The sequence below is a fragment of the Sphaerodactylus townsendi genome, unplaced genomic scaffold (assembly GCF_021028975.2).
Source record: "Sphaerodactylus townsendi isolate TG3544 unplaced genomic scaffold, MPM_Stown_v2.3 scaffold_20, whole genome shotgun sequence".
NCBI classification, from domain to species: domain Eukaryota; kingdom Metazoa; phylum Chordata; class Lepidosauria; order Squamata; family Sphaerodactylidae; genus Sphaerodactylus; species Sphaerodactylus townsendi.
The window spans coordinates 1914754-1939373 of record NW_025950363.1 but is presented as its reverse complement, the minus strand read 5'-3'; the positions used below and the strand labels follow the sequence as shown (position 1 = coordinate 1939373).

Sequence of the window (24620 nt, the reverse complement as noted above, 5' to 3'; positions counted from 1 at the left end):
TTCTTCTTCTCAGTTTGCTGCCGAGGTCCCCCCCCCCCCACCTCCTCACCCCATGCCAGTTGTCAGGGAATACCTGGCATTCCTAGTCCCACTGCATTTCTGCATTTCATGGCAACACCAACCAGACAACATTAACCCCCACCCTTTTCAGCACTGGGGCGTATAGAGAGCTCCGTTTCCTTTTCCAGTCAACTCAGCCATCTCTGTATAGACACCAAATGGATTCTGAGTACTTGGAATTATCCTGAATACGCAGAGCGATACAATTGTATTCAGTAGGATTTAGAATATTCTGAGCATTATTGGGTGCATTTCAAACACTAAATGGCCCATTCCATCCTTTTTTTAAAAATGAAGAAAAGTCTGGGAACCCAAACCTTATCCTTATTTGATCTGCTTTCTTTTAACATGGTTCCATCTCCCCACCCACCCCGCACCACCCTGTTCAATTTTTTTCCCTAGTTTTATAAAGCTTTACATTTTCACAGCAGCTAATGAGGCCATGTTGATCTCTGCTCTTCGGGGAGCTGCCCTGTGATCATCGTTCCATCTGCCATTTCTAATAAACTTTTGTTGTTATTGCTGTTTAGGGAGGGGAAAACCCACGAGGAAGCAAAGGGCTGGAGGTGGGATTCTCAAGAGCTTACGAATACCAAGCCATGTGTCAGTGGTTTTCAACCGGTGTCTCCAGGGAACTCTGGAGTCGCTTGGAAGCTCAGCAGGGGCTCTGCATACAGTTGGCAACTCTAGCATGGGGAATTCCTGGAAATGGAGGCTAGAGACAGCAATGGATGGACGCTAGAGACAGCAAAGTTTGGGGAGGGGAGAGATTTAAGTGAGGCATAATGCCATACAGTCCACCCTCCATTTTCTCCAGAGGAGCTGATCTCTGGTCCTTTCCTCACAGCACAAATAAAACATCACCAGGACATTTTTAAATGTCTCATCTGGCTGCAGCACGTGCATTTGCTTTTTTATGTTTTTTCTGCAGGTTTATGGCATTTAGTTAGTAACTGGTTTTAATGTTGATATCTTTTATACAGTTTTTATATCATTGTTTTGTGCGTGCGTGCGTGCGTGTGTGTGTAAGCTGCCTCGAGTCCCCTTGGGAGATTGGTGGGGTAAAAATGTAAAATATAAATATAAATAAATACATTTTAAAAAGCATTTTGAGGTAGAATTCCACACAGTTTCCCAAAAAAACAAAATTTGGCAAATGTTTCCTTTTTGCTCAAAATGATGTATTCCATTAACCTTAAACTAGCAACTTTTTTTTCCTGTAGCTGCTTTAAAAACATTTCCTGCTCATTGTGCAGAGAGCAGGATACATTTTATTTCCCCTCCTCCCGACTATTAAAGCTCTAATTTTAGGGTTTTTTCCGCAACGTATGCCCATCATTTTCAGTTACATCAGGGATTCTCCATGCTGCTCACCATTTACTAAATTATTGTACTGACCTTTCCCCTGCTTGCATGGCAACCACCCACCATTTCAGTGTTTAAAGTACATGAATATAGTTAGCTTTGCCTACCAATGATGCACAGGTATTGTTTTTCCCCTTTTTGTTTTCAGTCAGATTTCTTTGAAGCTATGGAGACTCAAAATCCGTGCATTTACTGATTCTCGTACTGAGTCTCCATGGCTTCAAAGACATTAAAATAAGAACATAAGAACTAGCCTGCTGGATCAGACCAGAGTCCATCTAGTCCAGCTCTCTGCTACTCACAGTGGCCCACCAGGTGCCTTTGGGAGCTCATGTGCAGGATGTGAACCCAATGGCCTTCTGCTGCTGCTGCTCCTGAGCACCTGGTCTGCTAAGGCATTTGCAATCTGAGATCAAGGAGGATCAAGATTGGTAGCCATAGATCAACTTCTCCTCCATAAATCTGCCCAAGCCCTTTTTAAAGCTATCCAGGTTAGTGGCCATCACCACCTCCTGTGGCAGCATATTCCAAACACCAATCACACGTTGCGTGAAGAAGTGTTTCCTTTTATTAGTCCTAATTCTTCCCCCCAGCATTTTCAATGAATGCCCCCTGGTTCTAGTATTGTGAGAAACAGAGAAAAAAATATTTCTGTCAACATTTTCTACCCCATGCATAATTTTATAGACTTCAATCATATCCCCCCTCAGACGTCTGCTCTCCAGACTAAAGAGCGGGAACCCAAGAGTGGGAACCCAAATAAAGTGGGAACCCAACACATGAGTATCATTGGCAGGCAAAACAAACTTTTTAAATGTACTTTGAACACTGAAATAGTGGGCGACTGCAAAGCAAGTAGAGGAAACCTCTATGGGAACATTCAGCAAATCGCAGGTGGCATGAAGAATCACTAAAGGGGCAGAGAAAATGGTGGACCAAAGAACCGTTTTCCCCTGAAACACTTTCCCCCCACACTATGTGGACAAAAACAGTTCTTTTTTAAACATTCCCCAAATGTTTTAAATGGTCTGCTGGGAATGGGCCTCTGTCGTCTGAAAATCAGTGGTAATTCCAGGAGATCTCTGATCCATATTTGCAGTTTGCCACCCCTAGTACTGCAGTAGGTGGTAGACAGGTTTCCCAAGGTCGATTCCGCACTTGCGTTATCGACCTAAGTTCGAGCTGCGTTCGACCTAAGTGCTCCGCACAACCACTGGGATCGACATGGTTTTGTACCAGCTTCCCCCCGTGTAACGGTCAAATTTCCGACTCCAGTTGGGAACTACTACTTTTTCAGGGAACCACGCTCGAACTCAACTCGATTCCAGTAAAGTGCGGAATCTCTGGTGCCAGGAGTCCCCCATTCAGCCAATCACAGCTGAGTGTTTCGGGCATGCATACTACTGGCCAATCAAAAAACGCCACCTTCGTCCCTCCATTTCTGTGGCAGTTTTTTTATATACGTGTGTGGGGATAGACGGAACATGGCCGTAGAACAGTAGAACAGTAGCCAATCGGAACGGAGCGGCGAGGAGGCACAGGATGATCCCGCCCTCCGAGCTGGGATCAAGCTGGTTGCAGTGGGGAACAACAATGGCTTCGACCTAGGTTAGTACCCTTCTCAGGGAACTGGGTCGAACCTATTTTACTTGTGTGCGGAATCACCCCAAGAAGATCTATTCTTGGTTCTGTCATCTGATCCTTTTCTTGCAAGGTGTAGGACATGGGCTGGATGAGAACTAAGGTGGACATTTAGTCATGGAATCAAGATAGCATGAAAATGTAAGAAGAGTCGTGCTGGATCCAACCAATGCTACATCCAATTTTGGGGATAAGCAGAAATAATCTTTTCCCTCTTTCCTTTACGTTTCTGGAAGTCGTTATGCACAGTTTCCATCCACCTACTTTCATACAGACGTCGATGATTCATGGGCTTCTTTTATGCATTTCGTGCGCATTTTAAAAGCATTTTTATGCCATTTGTATGTACAATGTATGCCATTTATACCTACAGCGAACGTGTAAAGATGATTTACTGGCACACAACTAATGTTGAAAAATGCGTACATTTTGCATGGAAAAAATCTGGACAAAAGAAGAGAAAATGGCACAAAAGCAAAGACTCATGGGATTGACTTGCAGAAGGGAAAAGCAAAATTGAAATGAACACGGTCAAGGAGAACCAGAGAACTTTAACAGTAGTTCAACAATATCCATTATTACATTCCCTAAGGTGGCCAATCAGATAGAATAGAATAGAATAGAATCTTTATTGGCCAAGTGTGATTGGACACACAAGGAATTTGTCTCCGGTGCATATGCTCTCAGTGTACATATGCCAACCAAAAGCCCTAAAATATGGCACAAAAGTGACAAACCTCCTTCTTTCCTTGCCCCTGAGCAACTTTCTGATATACTGCTTTTGAATATGGAGGCTCCATTTAGCTAACAATCTTAGGTAGACTTTCCCCCCAGAGATTAGATCTTATCAGCTTTTCTGCTTGCTCCTCCCCTTTCTTGCTGCATTCCCTAGAATGCATGGCTCTTGTCCACTTCGGTTTTATCATTTGTAGGTGCTCCGGGATCAGCAGTCTCACTGACGGAAAGCACGTGCTTGAGTGTGAAGGGACAACTGTGTATATAGAAGGTGCTATCAAATCATACATGTAGTGTGGCCCCATAGGCAAGTGAGAAGTCGGGAGTGGGATGTCATTGCCTTCTTTCTTCAAAGTCTTCCTTGGTGGTCTCCCAAGTAAGTACCAGCCCTCCTGATCTTCTCAGGTCTGAAGAAATTGGGCTATACTATACCATTCCACACTGCCACCGTTAACATGTGGTCAGGGATAAATGTCCAACTTATGGCAACCCTGCAAGGATTTCAAGGCAAGAGATAAAAAAGAGGTGGATGGCAGTCACCTTCCTCTGCAAAGCCTTCCTTGGTGGTCTCTCATTCAAGTACAAACCCTGGCTAGCTTCTGAGATGTGAAGAGATTGGACTGTGCTATACCATTCCACACCACCACTGTTAACATATAGTCAGAGATAAATTTCTGACCTATGGCATCCCCATAGGGTTTTCAAGGCATGAGACAATCAGAGATGGTTTGCCATTGCTGGCTGACTCTGCACAGTAACTCTGGAAGTCCTTCATGGTTTCAGATCCACCACAACAATCATAGCACAGACTGGACCCTTTTTTGACCTTTTCCACACAAACACTTTAAAATGTTTTGGGGCAGGAAACAAAACGTTTCCTCCAAGGAGTCCTGCAGTGGGGCTTTTCCCCAAAAAAACATTGTATTTGCAGCCTCAAAATGTTTTAAATTCATCCTCTTTTTTTAGCGATTAAAATTTTTGTCTGTGCAATGCTGATTAAGGTTATAACTGGAAGACTGAATTACAGAAGATAAAATCATAAAATCATAGAGTTAGAAGAGACCATAAAGGGCCATCAAGTCCAAGCCCCCTGCCATGCAGAAACACACTATCAAAACACGCCTGACAGATGGCCATCCAGTCTCTGTTTAAAAACCTCCAAAGGAGATTCACTTCACCACTGTCCAAGGCAGCATATTCCACTGTCAAACAGCCCTTAACCTTCAGGAAGTTCTTCCTAATGTTTAGGTGGAATCTATTTTCTTGTAGTTTGAATCCATTACTCCTTATCCTAGTTTCTGGAGCAGCAGAAAACAAGTTTGTTCCATCTTCAACATGACATCCCTTCAAATATTTAAACATGGCTCTTAATAATATATTTTAACAAGATATATTGCTGACTTTTAATAATAATGGAAATGTTGCAATTATGGTGGAGTTAGTAATCAACAATTAATAACCAGTTTATATTATGGTTAGTATTTATTTATTAAAAGTGAAGGCTTATATAAAAACAGTACTATGCAATAATCATAATAATGGTTAGTTGTAAGCGGTTCTCTCTCATGTTTAAAGTAAAGGGTTATATAAAAACAGTGCAATTTTAATTGTGTAGGAACTTTGAAGGTTTTTTTGAATTTAGAATAGTATAAATGTTAAATTCCATTTTAATTAACAGTGCTTGGGGGATGCACCTTAATTTTTTATCTTTGTAAATTTTTGTTCTGTTTTTTGCTTTTCTTTGTTATCAAGTATGAAAATTGAAAAAAACATTTCAAACACAACAAGAGAGTCTGCGGAAGCAGCTGCTCATCACTTGCAAAGGATTCAGAACTCAGGGGAAGAGAGGGACAGACGGGGAACCGTAAATCTTTGGGACCATGAAAATCGGTTTCATCATATCGGCCACCTGCCTCCCATAAAATACAATAAAAGCGAAAGGGCATTTGCTATCAAGCAGGAAACATATGAACCCTGTGAAAAACAAGTCATTTTGTTTCTAGTAAAAATAAGCAACGAAGCCAGCGTTGACTTGGCCTTTATAGCCCACATCAAGGCAATTATTGGACAACAAACATCACAGCAGACGTGGAGGTTCAAGGGAGCCAGCGCAGGTGAGAAGAGCAACTGTTTGGCTGGGCCTGGGTGAGTGGGATTCAGGTGTCTCAGGTGCCGCTGAAATTATTTTTTTATTGAAAAGCCAAGGGTCATTCACTTTGATGGGGCCCGGGCTGTTGTCAGTTCTCTTCAGCATTCTCATTATGCTGTTGCAAGAGGGAACGAACCTCAGCAGTCAGGGACATGCCTTGCTTTCTGAAGATCCTAAATCCACTCGTCAGAATTTCCCAGGTGGTAGCAATCTGCTCCTGCAGTCTGAGGAACTTTTGGGCCAGGAATGCCACTTTCCATGTGGGATCTGGGAGTCCTCCAGAATTTCAGCTCTTTGTTATCAAGTATGAAAATTTCAGCTCACTTTCAGATTACAGAGTCCAATTCAGATTACAGAGTCCAGCAGTGGCGTAGGAGGTTAAGAGCTCGTGTATCTAATCTGCAGAAACCGGGTTTGATTCCCAGCTCTGCCGCCTGAGCTGTGGAGGCGTATCTGGGGGATTCAGATTAGCCTGTGCACTCCCACACATGCCAGCTGGGTGACCTTGGGCTAGTCACAGCTTCTCGGAGCTCTCTCAGCCCCACCTACCTCACAGGGTGTTTGTTGTGAGGGGGGAAGGGCAAGGAGATTGTAAGCCCCTTTGAGTCTCCTGCAGGAGAGAAAGGGGGGGATATAAATCCAAACTCCTCCTCCTCCTCCTCCTCCTCCTCCTCCTCCTCCTCCTCCTCCTCCTCCTCCTCCTCCTCTTCTTCTTCTTCTTCTTCTTCTTCTTCTTCTTCTTCTTCTTCTTCTTCTTCTTCTTCTTCTTCTTCTTCGTCTGGAAAAAATGGTTTGGAGGATGGACTCTATGGCCCTGTGCCCTGTGATGATATGTACCTTTAAGAACTCAAGTTGATGGGAAAAGTTAAGAGACTTTGGGGGTGGGAACCAGTTGGAACTGAGAACTTCTGGATAGAACTTCTTATTGTTAACCTTAAATTGAATCATAGAATCATAGAGTTGGAAGAGATCGCAAGGGCCATCGAGTCCAACCCCCTGCCACGCAGGAGCACACAATCAAAGCACTCCCAACATATGTTCATCCAGCCTCTATTTAAAAACCTCCAAAGAAAGAGACTCCACCACACTCCGAGGCAGTGAATTCCACTGCCGAACAGCCCTGACAGGGGCTGTTGGGAATTGTAGTCCATGAACATCTGGAGAGCTGCAGGTTGCAGACCCCTGGCCTAGGAAGATACAACATAATAGAGTCCACCCTCCAAGCATCCATTTTTTTCCAGGTCTCACCATAAGTCGCTAACATGTGCTACGAAACCCTGCTTGATTTATAAGTCTATAGGGAGAGGGAGAAGAGCGGCTCACACATAACTGGTTTCCACTTTGCAGAGAACAAAAGAAGTCTCATTATGTTTGGTCATCTTCTCTGCTCTTCATAGTCTGCACCCATAATTAACATGCCATTCTTCGCCTCTGCCACTCAGAATATGAACCCTCTTCCTGGAAGACAAGCGACTGATTTCTCCGGACAAAGAAACCCAGACTTTGGCTCACTCCCCTGTCATTATGTCTGAATGAGCTGAAGAACTTGTCAGGGCTCTGCCTCATGTTTAGAAGATGCCATTGTCTTTAAAATTGCTCTTTCGAGGAGGGGGGGGGAGTGGCTAGGGGAGGAAACCTTGTGATTGAGGCCCCATTCAGCATTTCTGCAGTCCAAATGAGATGGAATGGCGGCAGCGGACACTGGCATCTGGAAGGGATAGTAGCCAGGAAGGAAGAGGAGAAAGATGACACAAACACACCGGAATGGGAAAATAAGACCACAACTTTCTTACTTACAGTGCGGATGAAGAACGAGAAGTATTCTTGGGCTGCAGCATGGGTGGAACGCAACAGGCACTTCTTCCAGGCCAACATAGAGCTGCCAACTATGGGTTGGGATATTCCTACAGATTTGGGGGTAAAGCAGCAGTAGCGTAGGCGGTTAAGAGCTTGTGTATCTGATCTGGAGGAACCGGGTTTGATTCCCAGCTCTGCCGCCTGAGCTGTGGAGACTTATCTGGGGAATTCAGATTAGCCTGTACACTGCCACACACGCCAGCTGGGTGACCTTGGGCTAGTCACAGCTTTTTGGAGCTCTCTCAGCCCCACCTACCTCACAAGGTGTTTGCTGTGAGGGGGGAAGGGCAAGGAGATTGTAAGCCCCTTTGAGTCTCCTGCAGGAAAGAAAGGGGGGATATAAATCCAAACTCCTCCTCTTCTTCTTGGGGAAAGGGAGCAACCCCGTGGGGATAACGCCATAGCGTCTACGCTACAAAGTAGGTGTTTCCTCAGGGAAACTGATCTCTGTAGTCTGGAGATGGGTTCAGACTCCAGGAGATCTCCTGGAACCATAGAATCATAGAATCATAGAGTTGGAAGAGACCCCAAGGGCCATCAAGTCCAACCCCCTGCCAGGCAGGAACACACAATCAAAGCACTCCTGTCAGATGGCCATCCAGCCTCTCTTTAAACACGTCCAAAGAAGGAGATTCTACCACACTGCGAGGGAGTGAATTCCACTGTCGAACAGCCCTTACAGTCAGGATGTTATTCCTGATGTTTAGGTAGAATCTCTTTTTTTTCACCTTGGACCCATTACTCCTGGTCCTAATCTCTGGAGCCGCAGAAAAAGAGCTTGCTCCCTCACCAACATGACATCCCTGCAGAGATCTAAACAAATGTCACCTCTTAACCTTCTCTTCATCAAAGTAAACATCCCCAACTCCCTAAGTCTATCCTCGTAAGGCATGGATTGCAGACCTTTTACCGTTTTGGTTGCCCTCCATCTGGAAGTTGGAAGTCATCGCTACCAGTGAATCCTCCAGCCAACCTGTTGGGGGAAATAAAGAAAAGATAACTTGTTATAAAGCAAGAAGTGGACACCATTAGCCATGCCTGTCATCATAAGAACATAAGAACATAAGAACTAGCCTGCTGGATCAGACCAGAGTCCATCTAGTCCAGCTCTCTGCTACTCACAGTGGCCCACCAGGTGCCTTTGGGAGCTCACGTGCAGGATGTGAAAGCAACGGCCTTCTGCAGCTGTTGCTCCCAAGCACCTGGTCTGCTAAGGCATTTGCAATCTCAGATCAAAGAGGATCAAGATTGGTAGCCAGAGATCGACTTCTCCTCCATAAATCTGTCCAAGCCCCTTTTAAAGCTATCCAGGTTAGTGGCCATCACTACCTCCTGTGACAGCATATTCCAAACACCAATCACACGTTGTGTGAAAAAGTGTTTCCTTTTATTAGTCCTAATTCTTCCCCCCAGCATTTTCAATGAATGCCCCTGGTTCTAGTATTGTGAGAAAGAGAGAAAAATTGCTCTGTGTCAACATTTTCTACCCCAGGCATAATTTTATAGACTCCAATCATATCCCCCCTCAGACGTCTCCTCTCCAAACTAAAGAGTCCCAAACGCTGCAGCCTCTCCTCATAAGGAAGGTGCTCCAATCCTTCAATCATCCTCGTTGCTCTCCATCTGGAAGTTGGAAGTCATTGCTTGGTTGCCCTCCATCTGGAAGTTGGAAGTCATCGCTACCAGTGAATCCTCCAGCCAACCTGTTCGGGGGAAATAAAGAAAAGATAACTTGTTATAAAGCAAGAAGTGGACACCATTAGCCATGCCTGCCATCAGCCTCTTGGAAGGGTAGTCAGCATACTGACTCAGGCGTTGTCTGCCAGACCTCTTGCCATGAGGCCCTTAAGGGACCTCCCCTTTGGATCGTGTAGCGAAGCCATCCTTCATGACCCTGTTCAATGTTCCCCAGCCCAATGGCTAAATGCCACTAGCCCCGTGGTGGCAAACCTTTGGCACTCCAGATGTTATGGACTACAATTCCCATCAGCCCCTTCCAGCATGGCCAATTGGTTTGCCACCACTGCACTAGCCAGACAGACTAGTTTGGCTCTACTAACAGACCAAAGAAAGCCACAAAATCCATACCACAGTTATTAAGCAGCAGCTGAACGAACTCTTGCCTGGGATGCTCTAGGCCCGTGGTGGCAAACCTTTGGCACTCCAGTTGTCATGGACTACAATTCCCATCAGCCCCTGCCAGCATGGTCAATTGTGGGGTGGGGGGGGGGGGGGGTGGGGGGGGGGGGGGGTGGGGGGGGGGGGGGGTGGGGGGGGGGGGGGGTGGGGGGGGGGGGGGGTGGGGGGGGGGGGGGGTGGGGGGGGGGGGGGGTGGGGGGGGGGGGGGGTGGGGGGGGGGGGGGGTGGGGGGGGGGGGGGGTGGGGGGGGGGGGGGGTGGGGGGGGGGGGGGGTGGGGGGGGGGGGGGGTGGGGGGGGGGGGGGGTGGGGGGGGGGGGGGGTGGGGGGGGGGGGGGGTGGGGGGGGGGGGGGGTGGGGGGGGGGGGGGGTGGGGGGGGGGGGGGGTGGGGGGGGGGGGGGGTGGGGGGGGGGGGGGGTGGGGGGGGGGGGGGGTGGGGGGGGGGGGGGGTGGGGGGGGGGGGGGGTGGGGGGGGGGGGGGGTGGGGGGGGGGGGGGGTGGGGGGGGGGGGGGGTGGGGGGGGGGGGGGGTGGGGGGGGGGGGGGGTGGGGGGGGGGGGGGGTGGGGGGGGGGGGGGGTGGGGGGGGGGGGGGGTGGGGGGGGGGGGGGGTGGGGGGGGGGGGGGGTGGGGGGGGGGGGGGGTGGGGGGGGGGGGGGGTGGGGGGGGGGGGGGGTGGGGGGGGGGGGGGGTGGGGGGGGGGGGGGGTGGGGGGGGGGGGGGGTGGGGGGGGGGGGGGGTGGGGGGGGGGGGGGGTGGGGGGGGGGGGGGGTGGGGGGGGGGGGGGGTGGGGGGGGGGGGGGGTGGGGGGGGGGGGGGGTGGGGGGGGGGGGGGGTGGGGGGGGGGGGGGGTGGGGGGGGGGGGGGGTGGGGGGGGGGGGGGGTGGGGGGGGGGGGGGGTGGGGGGGGGGGGGGGTGGGGGGGGGGGGGGGTGGGGGGGGGGGGGGGTGGGGGGGGGGGGGGGTGGGGGGGGGGGGGGGTGGGGGGGGGGGGGGGTGGGGGGGGGGGGGGGTGGGGGGGGGGGGGGGTGGGGGGGGGGGGGGGTGGGGGGGGGGGGGGGTGGGGGGGGGGGGGGGTGGGGGGGGGGGGGGGTGGGGGGGGGGGGGGGTGGGGGGGGGGGGGGGTGGGGGGGGGGGGGGGTGGGGGGGGGGGGGGGTGGGGGGGGGGGGGGGTGGGGGGGGGGGGGGGTGGGGGGGGGGGGGGGTGGGGGGGGGGGGGGGTGGGGGGGGGGGGGGGTGGGGGGGGGGGGGGGTGGGGGGGGGGGGGGGTGGGGGGGGGGGGGGGTGGGGGGGGGGGGGGGTGGGGGGGGGGGGGGGTGGGGGGGGGGGGGGGTGGGGGGGGGGGGGGGTGGGGGGGGGGGGGGGTGGGGGGGGGGGGGGGTGGGGGGGGGGGGGGGTGGGGGGGGGGGGGGGTGGGGGGGGGGGGGGGTGGGGGGGGGGGGGGGTGGGGGGGGGGGGGGGTGGGGGGGGGGGGGGGTGGGGGGGGGGGGGGGTGGGGGGGGGGGGGGGTGGGGGGGGGGGGGGGTGGGGGGGGGGGGGGGTGGGGGGGGGGGGGGGTGGGGGGGGGGGGGGGTGGGGGGGGGGGGGGGTGGGGGGGGGGGGGGGTGGGGGGGGGGGGGGGTGGGGGGGGGGGGGGGTGGGGGGGGGGGGGGGTGGGGGGGGGGGGGGGTGGGGGGGGGGGGGGGTGGGGGGGGGGGGGGGTGGGGGGGGGGGGGGGTGGGGGGGGGGGGGGGTGGGGGGGGGGGGGGGTGGGGGGGGGGGGGGGTGGGGGGGGGGGGGGGTGGGGGGGGGGGGGGGTGGGGGGGGGGGGGGGTGGGGGGGGGGGGGGGTGGGGGGGGGGGGGGGTGGGGGGGGGGGGGGGTGGGGGGGGGGGGGGGTGGGGGGGGGGGGGGGTGGGGGGGGGGGGGGGTGGGGGGGGGGGGGGGTGGGGGGGGGGGGGGGTGGGGGGGGGGGGGGGTGGGGGGGGGGGGGGGTGGGGGGGGGGGGGGGTGGGGGGGGGGGGGGGTGGGGGGGGGGGGGGGTGGGGGGGGGGGGGGGTGGGGGGGGGGGGGGGTGGGGGGGGGGGGGGGTGGGGGGGGGGGGGGGTGGGGGGGGGGGGGGGTGGGGGGGGGGGGGGGTGGGGGGGGGGGGGGGTGGGGGGGGGGGGGGGTGGGGGGGGGGGGGGGTGGGGGGGGGGGGGGGTGGGGGGGGGGGGGGGTGGGGGGGGGGGGGGGTGGGGGGGGGGGGGGGTGGGGGGGGGGGGGGGTGGGGGGGGGGGGGGGTGGGGGGGGGGGGGGGTGGGGGGGGGGGGGGGTGGGGGGGGGGGGGGGTGGGGGGGGGGGGGGGTGGGGGGGGGGGGGGGTGGGGGGGGGGGGGGGTGGGGGGGGGGGGGGGTGGGGGGGGGGGGGGGTGGGGGGGGGGGGGGGTGGGGGGGGGGGGGGGTGGGGGGGGGGGGGGGTGGGGGGGGGGGGGGGTGGGGGGGGGGGGGGGTGGGGGGGGGGGGGGGTGGGGGGGGGGGGGGGTGGGGGGGGGGGGGGGTGGGGGGGGGGGGGGGTGGGGGGGGGGGGGGGTGGGGGGGGGGGGGGGTGGGGGGGGGGGGGGGTGGGGGGGGGGGGGGGTGGGGGGGGGGGGGGGTGGGGGGGGGGGGGGGTGGGGGGGGGGGGGGGTGGGGGGGGGGGGGGGTGGGGGGGGGGGGGGGTGGGGGGGGGGGGGGGTGGGGGGGGGGGGGGGTGGGGGGGGGGGGGGGTGGGGGGGGGGGGGGGTGGGGGGGGGGGGGGGTGGGGGGGGGGGGGGGTGGGGGGGGGGGGGGGTGGGGGGGGGGGGGGGTGGGGGGGGGGGGGGGTGGGGGGGGGGGGGGGTGGGGGGGGGGGGGGGTGGGGGGGGGGGGGGGTGGGGGGGGGGGGGGGTGGGGGGGGGGGGGGGTGGGGGGGGGGGGGGGTGGGGGGGGGGGGGGGTGGGGGGGGGGGGGGGTGGGGGGGGGGGGGGGTGGGGGGGGGGGGGGGTGGGGGGGGGGGGGGGTGGGGGGGGGGGGGGGTGGGGGGGGGGGGGGGTGGGGGGGGGGGGGGGTGGGGGGGGGGGGGGGTGGGGGGGGGGGGGGGTGGGGGGGGGGGGGGGTGGGGGGGGGGGGGGGTGGGGGGGGGGGGGGGTGGGGGGGGGGGGGGGTGGGGGGGGGGGGGGGTGGGGGGGGGGGGGGGTGGGGGGGGGGGGGGGTGGGGGGGGGGGGGGGTGGGGGGGGGGGGGGGTGGGGGGGGGGGGGGGTGGGGGGGGGGGGGGGTGGGGGGGGGGGGGGGTGGGGGGGGGGGGGGGTGGGGGGGGGGGGGGGTGGGGGGGGGGGGGGGTGGGGGGGGGGGGGGGTGGGGGGGGGGGGGGGTGGGGGGGGGGGGGGGTGGGGGGGGGGGGGGGTGGGGGGGGGGGGGGGTGGGGGGGGGGGGGGGTGGGGGGGGGGGGGGGTGGGGGGGGGGGGGGGTGGGGGGGGGGGGGGGTGGGGGGGGGGGGGGGTGGGGGGGGGGGGGGGTGGGGGGGGGGGGGGGTGGGGGGGGGGGGGGGTGGGGGGGGGGGGGGGTGGGGGGGGGGGGGGGTGGGGGGGGGGGGGGGTGGGGGGGGGGGGGGGTGGGGGGGGGGGGGGGTGGGGGGGGGGGGGGGTGGGGGGGGGGGGGGGTGGGGGGGGGGGGGGGTGGGGGGGGGGGGGGGTGGGGGGGGGGGGGGGTGGGGGGGGGGGGGGGTGGGGGGGGGGGGGGGTGGGGGGGGGGGGGGGTGGGGGGGGGGGGGGGTGGGGGGGGGGGGGGGTGGGGGGGGGGGGGGGTGGGGGGGGGGGGGGGTGGGGGGGGGGGGGGGTGGGGGGGGGGGGGGGTGGGGGGGGGGGGGGGTGGGGGGGGGGGGGGGTGGGGGGGGGGGGGGGTGGGGGGGGGGGGGGGTGGGGGGGGGGGGGGGTGGGGGGGGGGGGGGGTGGGGGGGGGGGGGGGTGGGGGGGGGGGGGGGTGGGGGGGGGGGGGGGTGGGGGGGGGGGGGGGTGGGGGGGGGGGGGGGTGGGGGGGGGGGGGGGTGGGGGGGGGGGGGGGTGGGGGGGGGGGGGGGTGGGGGGGGGGGGGGGTGGGGGGGGGGGGGGGTGGGGGGGGGGGGGGGTGGGGGGGGGGGGGGGTGGGGGGGGGGGGGGGTGGGGGGGGGGGGGGGTGGGGGGGGGGGGGGGTGGGGGGGGGGGGGGGTGGGGGGGGGGGGGGGTGGGGGGGGGGGGGGGTGGGGGGGGGGGGGGGTGGGGGGGGGGGGGGGTGGGGGGGGGGGGGGGTGGGGGGGGGGGGGGGTGGGGGGGGGGGGGGGTGGGGGGGGGGGGGGGTGGGGGGGGGGGGGGGTGGGGGGGGGGGGGGGTGGGGGGGGGGGGGGGTGGGGGGGGGGGGGGGTGGGGGGGGGGGGGGGTGGGGGGGGGGGGGGGTGGGGGGGGGGGGGGGTGGGGGGGGGGGGGGGTGGGGGGGGGGGGGGGTGGGGGGGGGGGGGGGTGGGGGGGGGGGGGGGTGGGGGGGGGGGGGGGTGGGGGGGGGGGGGGGTGGGGGGGGGGGGGGGTGGGGGGGGGGGGGGGTGGGGGGGGGGGGGGGTGGGGGGGGGGGGGGGTGGGGGGGGGGGGGGGTGGGGGGGGGGGGGGGTGGGGGGGGGGGGGGGTGGGGGGGGGGGGGGGTGGGGGGGGGGGGGGGTGGGGGGGGGGGGGGGTGGGGGGGGGGGGGGGTGGGGGGGGGGGGGGGTGGGGGGGGGGGGGGGTGGGGGGGGGGGGGGGTGGGGGGGGGGGGGGGTGGGGGGGGGGGGGGGTGGGGGGGGGGGGGGGTGGGGGGGGGGGGGGGTGGGGGGGGGGGGGGGTGGGGGGGGGGGGGGGTGGGGGGGGGGGGGGGTGGGGGGGGGGGGGGGTGGGGGGGGGGGGGGGTGGGGGGGGGGGGGGGTGGGGGGGGGGGGGGGTGGGGGGGGGGGGGGGTGGGGGGGGGGGGGGGTGGGGGGGGGGGGGGGTGGGGGGGGGGGGGGGTGGGGGGGGGGGGGGGTGGGGGGGGGGGGGGGTGGGGGGGGGGGGGGGTGGGGGGGGGGGGGGGTGGGGGGGGGGGGGGGTGGGGGGGGGGGGGGGTGGGGGGGATATAAATCCAAACTCCTCCTCCTCCTCCTCCTCCTCCTCCTCCTCCTCCTCCTCCTCCTCCTCCTCTTCTTCTTCTTCTTCTTCTTCTTCTTCTTCTTCTTCTTCTTCTTCTGCTTCTTCTTCTTCTTCTTCTTCTTCTTCTTCTTCTTCTTCTTCTTCTTCTTCTTCTTCTTCTTCTTCTTCTCAAGCCCCACCCCTCCAAATCTCTGGGTATTTCCCAGCCCAGAACTGGCAGCCCTAAAGAGGTCCCTGGGATTGGATGAAAACAGCCAGTGAGAGAAGATGTTCACAGCCCCCACCTGTATCGTTGACTATTTTAAACTGGTACATCTTCCCAACTCTGACCATATATAACACTGAGTCAGTAATGAGCAAGTGTAAACTACATGTCTGGGGTAATGCAGACAGATGGCGTGGTCTTGAGGACACTCTCCGCCTCCTCTGCAACAAATCATTTGTTATTGCAAGGAAGAGTCAGGGGCCGGGAAATTGAGGTTAGGTTGAACACCGAGCTACGGAGGCTCTTGGCACTGTGTAGGGCAAACTGAACTTTCTCAGGAGGAAACCAAATTGCTTTCCTCAGCAAACTGTCACCCGGTGAAGCCACGTCCAGTGAGAGGACTTTTCACAGGAAAATGTTCTATTCTGGGTAATTTCCCCTACCGCCATAGGCAATCTAGTAGGTGTATTGTCGAAGGCTTTCACGGCCAGAATCACTGGGGTGCTGTGTGGTTTCCCGGCTGTATGGCCGTGTTCTAGCAGCATTCTCTCCTGACGTTTCGCCTGCATCCGTGGCTGGCATCTTCAGAGGATCTGATGGTAGGAATGGAAAGAAGTGGAGTGTATATATGCTGTGGGGTGAAAAGGTGAGGCCATCTGAATAGATTCAAAGTTCTATTCAGATGGCCTCACCTTTTGACCTCACAGTATATATACTCCACTTGCTTTCCATTCCTACCATCAGATCCTCGGAAGATGCCAGCCACAGATGCAGGCGAAACGTCAGGAGAGAATGCTGCTAGAACACGGCCATACAGATTTAAAGCAAAGTCTTGAGATATATTGCAGGTTCTATTCAAATCTGGGTATAAGTAAGAGGTTAGCCAAATAACGCTGAGTTTGACGATAATACTGTTTCAGTATGTCTGAATGAGAAGTCAAATAATATAAGTAGAGAAGTTAACTGTTGAAGACATTTAGTGTAATTTGATATATTTGTTGTATGTATTAATGTAATCTTATATCACTTTTGCAGGAGCAACAGACAGACTAGCTGGAAAATCCACCAGATCCCTTAAGAATTCTTCAGATTCCATCTTCCTCCAGGAGCAGACACCACAACGCTAGGTTCTACAGCCCGACAGCTGTGGGGTGAGATCCACAGTCCCAAAGTTACCAGGTAGTGGTCTGTTTATGATTATGGGCACCCTTTGCAATCCCCCACCAGTGGATCACCCCTAACCGTTCCATAACAAAAAACACATCGAGGGGATGTCCTGCTCTGTGTGTTAGGCAGTGTACATATTGAGACATTCCCATGGTTATCATGGCAGCCATAAGGCCTTGAGCCAATCTGCAAGAGGTGTTCCCCATGTGGACACTGAGGTCCTTCAACACAACTGTACTCGGGGCCTGCAACACCAACTCAGAGATTGTGTCCATCAGCTCAGACAGGGATTCTCACAATACTAGAACCAGGGGGCATACATTGAAAATGCTGGGGGGAAGAATTAGGACTAATAAAAGGAAACACTTCTTCACGCAACGTGTGATTGGTGTTTGGAATATGCTGCCACAGGAGGGGGTGATGGCCACTAACCTGGATAGCTTTAAAAGGGGCTTGGACAGATTTATGGAGGAGAAGTCGATTTATGGCTACCAATCTTGATCCTCCTTGATCTCAGATTGCAAATGCCTTAACAGTCCAGGTGCTCGGGAGCAACAGCCGCAGAAGGCCATTGCTTTCACCTCCTGCATGTGAGCTCCCAAAGGCACCTGGTGGGCCACTGCGAGTAGCAGAGAGCTGGACTAGATGGACTCTGGTCTGATCCAGCTGGCTTGTTCTTATGTTCTTATGTTCGTATGATGCTTTGGGGCAGCGGGGTGGATGATACAACAACAGCATCCCTGTCCTATCTCTCTGGTCCAGGAACAGGAACAGGCCCTCGATTCCAAGTGCAGAAGAAGAAGAGTTTGGATTTATACCCCACCTTTCTCACCTGTAAGGAGACTCAAGGTGGCTTACAAACTCCTTTCCCTTCCTCTCCCCACAACAGACACCTTGTGAGGTAGGTGGGGCTGAGAGAGTTCCGAAGAACAGTGACTTTCCCAAGGTCACCCAGTAGGAATGTAGGAATGCGGAAACACATCTGGTTCACCAGATAAGCCTCCGCCACTCAGGTGGAGGAGTGGGGAATCGAACCTGGTGCTCCAGATTAGAATCCACCTGCTCTTAACCACTATATCATGCTGGCTCTTCCAGAAGCAGAAGGGGCATGGGCCTTTTTATGGACTATGGCCACCCCAACACCCCTCCCTTCTAACCTGCCCTTGTACTGCACGGTGTACCCTGGTGGGCAAAGCTGACACAAAACGCTTGTTCATTTTTACTCTACTTACTCAATGGGCTGTCAAGCTTCTGCCAGAAAGAAAGTTCAAACCAGAAGCTTTCCTAGCTCTTACCGAACACTCAGAACCACTCCAGTTGTTGGCTAAGTGTCGACGAATGGAACCTGGGCTGTTCACAACACACGGTGCCTCAGGGATGGGCACCATCTTTGGGCCCTTGACTCGACTCTCCTAGGTGTGTGTGTGCCACGTCTGTGATGCTTGTCAATTAATTCGCTTCCTCTTCACTGCCAACGTTTGGGGCCTCCCGGGATCTGCTACGTGCAGCTTCCTTGCCTCTAACATTTCCCTTCTTTCCCCTGAGACATTTGAGGACATTCGGAGAATTCTTTAGAGGCCGCTCTGCATTCAGAAACTCCGTCTGCCGCTTCTGCTACAGCCCCCATCTCGGGATGCGCACAGATCTGTTCGGGGCCTGTTCGCGCGAACCGAGTTTGTCTGGATGGCTTGCGAACTTCTCCCGATTGTACATAATATCAAGGCTGCCCCTGCAATAAGAGGAAACTGAAATTTCTTCTTCCTCCACCTTCAGCACTAACAAGGGTTACCAAGTCAGGGTAGGGAAGCCAAGAGATCTGGGGACAGAAGGAGACTCTTGAAAGCTTATACCCTTGGGATCATGTTGATCTGTAAGGTGCTACTGGACTCAAACCTTGCTCTTATATTAACAAGCTTGATTCTTTGAAAGACATTCTAGCTAGAGCAGATATTTTGAAAATGCTTTTTAAATTTTTTAATTATTATTTTCCAAAAATAAAGTTTATTAGTTCACTTTTTCCTTAAAAGCATTTCCAAAGTTGCAAAGGTGATATAAGATTACATTAATACATACAACAAATATATCAAATTACACTAAATGTCTTCAACAGTTAATTTCTCTTCTTATATTATTTGACTTCTCATTGGGACCTACTGGAACAGTATTATCGTCAAACTCAGCGTTATTTGGCTTACCTCTAACTTATACCCAGATTTGAACCTGTAATATATCTCAAGACTTTGCATTAAATCAATAAAAAATAAGAACATAAGAACATAAGAAGTAGCCTGCTGGATCAGACCAGAGTCCATCTAGTCCAGCTCTCTGCTACTCGCAGTGGCCCACCAGGTGCCTTTGGGAGCTCACATGCAGGATATGAAAGCAATGGCCTTCTGCTGCTGCTGCTCCTGAGCACCTGGTCTGCTAAGGCAATTGCAATCTCAGATCAAGGAGGATCAAGATTGGTAGCCATAGATCGACTTCTCTTCCATCAATCTGTCCAAGCCCTTTTTAAAGCTATCCAGGTTAGTGGCCATCACCACCTCCTGTGGCAGCATATTCCAAACACCAATCACACGTTGTGTGAAGAAGTGTTTCCTTTTATTAGTCCTAATTCTTCCTCCCAGCATTTTCAATGAATGCCCCCTGGTTCTAATATTGTGAGAAAGAGAGAAAAATTTCTCTCTGTCAACATTTTCTACCCCATGAATGAAAATGCAATGAAAATGCTTTTCATTGATTTGTAATGCCTTGTTAGTACAATAGTACAAACTTTTAATATATTCCCATTATAAAGTAATTAAAACACTCAAAATGAAAACCATCTATACATGATAGTCATTTTCACAATCCATGACAATATACATTTCCTAATTGATTATGAACTTCCCCATTTTGATGACAGAATCTGAAGAATAAAGAAAATCAAGCAAGCTCTCTCAGCCCCACTCTCCTTACAGGAGAGACAAGGGGGAGGGGGGTGTATGAATCCAAACTTTTTCATCTTCTCTTTCTTATCCCAATTGCAAGCTGATACATTTGCTGTTTGGGAAGGGGTCCGAGTGCCCCTGAGTTCCAGTGTCACAGTACAGGGAGAAGTGAAGAACTCTCTATCTTTTTTTAAAAAAAAATTTATTGATACATCAACATAGATCAAACATACATTGTTTCAGTGCTATTAAAATATTACTAATGCCTTTCTGTTAAATCATATCTACTTCCTCATCTTATTCCTAATTCCTTTTTACATTAACTAACATTACGCATCATCTTGTAAATCATTATATAACATATCTTCCTCACTATTCTGCTAAATTTCTATTCGCTACCTCTATTTCATATTATTTAAGCAGTATCTTATTCTGACTTCCTACTAGCTTCATTTCTAGAATATAAGATTTTTTACTTTACTTTACGTAAGACTTACTTCTTTTCTTAACTTCGTCATATTTCTATACATAATCCAACACAAATTTATATTTACATTTAAGTTCTTACATATATTTACATTTTTAAAAAAATGAATAGTCTTTATGTATTTAGTCCTTGCCTTTGTTTTAAATAACACAACAACTCATAATAGCTTTACATTCTTTTCTAATTTTCATATATTTCAGGAACGGAGACCAGTTGTGAAGAACTCTCTATCAATTTCCTCCATCCCAGGCACAATCTTATAAACTTCTATCTTGCCCTCTTCTAATCATCTTGTTTCAGAAGAATGAAATCCCTTCCCACAGGATTGTAAAAATAGTTTCAGAGGGTGGCATCTTGGTTCTGCATTCAAACAGCTCGATTCAAATCCAGTAGCACCGTAAAGACCAACACAATTTTTTGTGGGGGGGGGGGAGGTATAAGCTTTCCAGAGTCATAGCTCTCTTCATCAGGATTGTGAAATTTGTTTATGTCAAAACGATGTCCGTTTATTGCCATGGGCCACAAAGGACAAGTTTGCCCTTATGTAAGCTGTAGAAGGGCATTGTTGACAGAGGGTTGCATAGATCACACAGGAAGGCGAGCCACAGAATGAGCCCCTGATGGCCCAACTGACATAATTAGAGCCTTAATAATGTTACCAGCCTGGAGATAGAAAGAGGAGAGATCTAATCACGGCTTGCTGGCTTCTCATCTCATTTGTAGCCGCTAAGAGGGAGGCAGAGGAGAACTGGGGAGCCTGTGTAATTTGTGGAACGGCAAGGACCAAACACAATGAGTTTTCCAGGTTTGAGGACAAACCTGGGCTTATTATCTTCCGGACGCTGATACGGCCCTCCACGGCACTTAAGTCGATTTGGTTCGAAGCGGCCATTAAAAGGGGCAATAACTCCTAGCGAAAGCACACAGACACAAAAAAACGTCACGCAGACCGCACACGAGTTCAAGAGGAATCAGACACAAAGAGCCCTTTTTGCTGAGCGGAGCTGTAATTGGCCACTTATGTGGAATGACAGATGGTATTCGAGCCAAAGTTCAGGCCCAGGTAAATGAAGGGAAATAGGACAGTGTCGGCAATGAAAAGAAAATGGTTCTCCGCACAAGGATATCACTTGAATCGTCTTCCAAGTTCATCCGCAGCTGTGTCCCGTTGCTCCCTTGTTTTTGCCTAGTGTTGCTGTCTCTGGAACGGTAACAGGAGGTGACGGGGACTATCCAGCACATCTGAAAAGTGCAGATGCTGATCCCAGCAAGGAGCTGACTGAGAAATAAAGAAGAGGTGTATCTTGCTAGCACTTGATGGATCTTGCAAAGGTGGAAAAGCGAATGTGCCTCTCCCTTTAGATTACAGAAGAGAGAAGAGTTTGGATTTATATCCCCCTTTCTCTCCTGTAAAGAGACTCAAAGGGGCTTACAATCTCCTTTCCCTTCCCCCCCCCCAACAAACACCCTGTGAGGTGGGTGGGGCTGAGAGACCTCCAAGAAGATGTGACTAGCCCAAGGTCACCCAGCTGGCATGCTGGTATGTTGGAGTGCACAGACTAATCTGGTTCCCCAGATAAGTCTCCACAACTTAAGTGGCAGAGCGGGGAATCAAACCTGGTTCTTCAGATTAGAGTGCACCTGCTCTTAACCACTATGCCACTGCTGTCTCCAAGTAACCTATTTTCCTGTTTTTGTGTTTACATGCATCTGTGCAGGCAGCGATTGGAGCCCATGGAAACAATCCGTGTGCCTTTGCACGGAGATGTGGCTATTTCTTTTAATTACTTCCTACGTATGCGTAGCTACACAAGCATGCACAAATAAACCCCGCAGCCATGCCGATGTCCCACGATATGACCATCTGCATCTGTGTAGCTATGCAGATGCAAGCCACAATTTTTTAAAGAAAAACAGGAGCAAATATCGTGCCTCCTGTCCATCCGTTCTCTCGCAAGCTGCTGAAAGCCAGGATTTTTTAAAAGACTGACTTTTTTTAGAGATTTTCAAAAAACCTCAAAGTGGCTTGCAATCACCTTCCCTTCTTCACAACAGGTACTTTTACTTACTTACTTACTTACTTACTTACTTACTTACTTACTTACTTACTTACTTACTTACTTACTTACTTACTTACTTACTTACTTATTGGGCTTATATACCGCCCAATCCCCGAAGGGCTCTGTGAGGTAGGTGGAGCTGAGAGAGTTCTGAGAGAACTGTGACTAGCCCAAGGTCACTCCACAAAGTCATGTGGAGGAGTGGAGATTTGAACCTGGTTCTCCAGATTAGAGTCCACCATTCATGTGATTGTATGTTCCTGCCTGGCAGGGGGTTGGTGGTCCTTGGGGGTCTCTTCCAACTTTATGATTCTTTGTGGAGGAGGAGAGACTCAACCCTGGTTCTTCAGATTAGAACCTGCCAGTCTTAACCACTACACCATCCTCGCTATCCTTATGGAAGGACTTTCCCCTGCTTATTGTCCCCAAAATCCTTTCAGAAGATCAGCAGAGCTGGTGATGGAATAGAGAAGAAGCGGGTGGAACTAATGGTGGATTTCTTCCCATTTCCCCTTATTGCAGGCTGCTGTGTTTCCTTCATGCACGTTTTCCACTCTTGAGTTCATTTGGGCCAGGAGCAGTCTGCATTTACATGTTTGTGTTCATAATCCTTTTCTGTTTTTTTAACAAGTTCCTCAGTTATGGGAGAAAGACTGTAATGCATGAACATTTTTTTCATAAACACTGGACAATTTTGCTTCTAGGGCTTTCAAGTCGAACAGTATTGATTGAGCAGAGACCCCTGCTACAAGTCCTCTGCTCAGCCAGGTACTTGGCAGGGATAGCCGCGGTCTGTAACACTGAAAGATGAAAAAGTGGAAAGGCCCAGACAGCTGACATTGCAATCAAATTACCTGCTGGAGGAACGCCGCTCTTTACGCCTGAGCAACCTGTCGAGCAAATTTTTTTAAAAAGCATCCTTGGCCCCTTTGTAACGGGGGGTTGCCAATTACGACATAGGGTTTATCAGCCCCTGCCTGAGAGTTTTCAGGGGTGAATTCCCCAGAAAGTGTCCGAATTAGATTTCCACCAGTCCTGTAAACAAGAAGTTTTCCTCCCAGACTATGGCGGATTTGTGAGGCTGAAACCCCCCCCAAATTGCAACACGACAAATTTCAGTTAGCTGCTTTCATTCATCCTCCAGAATCATATTTCATAAGCCTGCAAAGAAAAAAGACCGTCGTTCTGAAATTGAGCACCTGAAATTTCCTCGGCAAAGTGTGGCCGTGGCTCATGGACCCAAGAAGCACCTGAAGCAGGTGGCGGCTCCAATATACTGGATGCTGGATAAGCATAAGCATAAGCATAAGCATTTTTTTTATTGTCATTGTGCATGCACAACGAAATTTACAGCAGCATTCCTCGATGCACACAATTTCAGACTCATACATCATCCTCACTTCCCCTTCCTCCACCCATCCCTACACAGCCCCAAATACATCAATATGAAGCAGCGGAGTTTAGCATAGCCACAGCTCTAGAGTAGAAGCTGTCTCTAAGCCTCTTTGTCCTAGTTCTGAGAGCCCTGTATCGTCTGCCAGATGGTAACAGTTTGAAAAGAGAGTGTGCTGGATGAGACGGGTCCCTCAGAATATTTTGGGCTTTATTTATTTATGATGGATGGATGTCTTTGCATCTTGCCTATCAACAGATCCCCACAAACTAAGGGAGTGCCTCCCACTCGTCACCTTAAGAACATAAGAACATAAGAACGAGCCTGCTGGATCAGACCAGAGTCCATCCAGTCCAGCACTCTGCTACTCGCAGTGGCCCACCAGGTGCCTTTGGGAGCTCACATGCAGGATGGGAACGCAATGGCCTTCTGCTGCTGCTGCTGCTCCTGAGCACCTGGTCTGCTAAGGCATTTGCAATCTCAGATCAAGGAGGATCAAGATTGGTAGCCATAGATCGACTTCTCCTCCATAAACCTGTCCGAGCCCCTTTTAAAGCCATCCAGGTTAGTGGCCATCACCACCTCCTGTGGCAGCATATTCCAAACACCCATCACACGTTGCGTGAAGAAGTGTTTCCTTTTGTTAGTCCTAATTCTCCCCCCCCCCCCAGCATTTTCAAAGAATGCCACCTTCCTCAGAAACAGGCTTAAGTATGTCTTAACAGGTGATGAGGTCAAGAAGATCCACCTGCAGAGACTTATCAAGATTGATAGCAAAGTCCACACAGATATCACCCACCCATCTGGCTTCCTGGATGTAGTCAGCAGGAGAAGACAGCCAAGCATTTCTGCCTTGTTTATGACACCAAAGACCGCTTGCTGTTCACCAAATCACCCCAGAAGATGCAACGTACAAACTACGCAGGGTGAGGAAGACCTTGGTAGGTACCAAAGGCATCCTACACCTTGTGTCTCATGGTGATAGGACCAACCACTACCCAGACCCTCTCATCAAGGTGAATGGCACCATCCAGGTTGAAGTGGAGATTGGTTAGATCACAGACTTCATTAAGTTTGAATCAGGTCATTTGTGCATGGTGACAGGTAGGGCTAAATTGGGTCGTATTGGTGTGATTACCAACGAGAAGACATCCTGGTTCATTTGATCTTGTTCATCTGAAGAATGCAGAAGGCAACAGCTTTGCCATCAGGTTGTCCAACATCTTTGTCCTTGGCAAGGGTAATGAGCCTGGGAAAGGGAATCTGTTTCACCATTGCTGAAGAAGAAGAAGAAGAAGAAGAAGAAGAAGAAGAAGAAAAAGAAGAAGAAGAAGA

General features: G+C 54.7%; 1 pseudogene; it reads left to right on the top strand.

Moving 5' to 3' along the window:
* LOC125425189 overlaps positions 1-24566 on the top strand; it is a 44540-nt pseudogene extending 19974 nt beyond the window's left edge.
* The last annotated feature ends 54 nt before the right edge of the window (positions 24567-24620 follow it).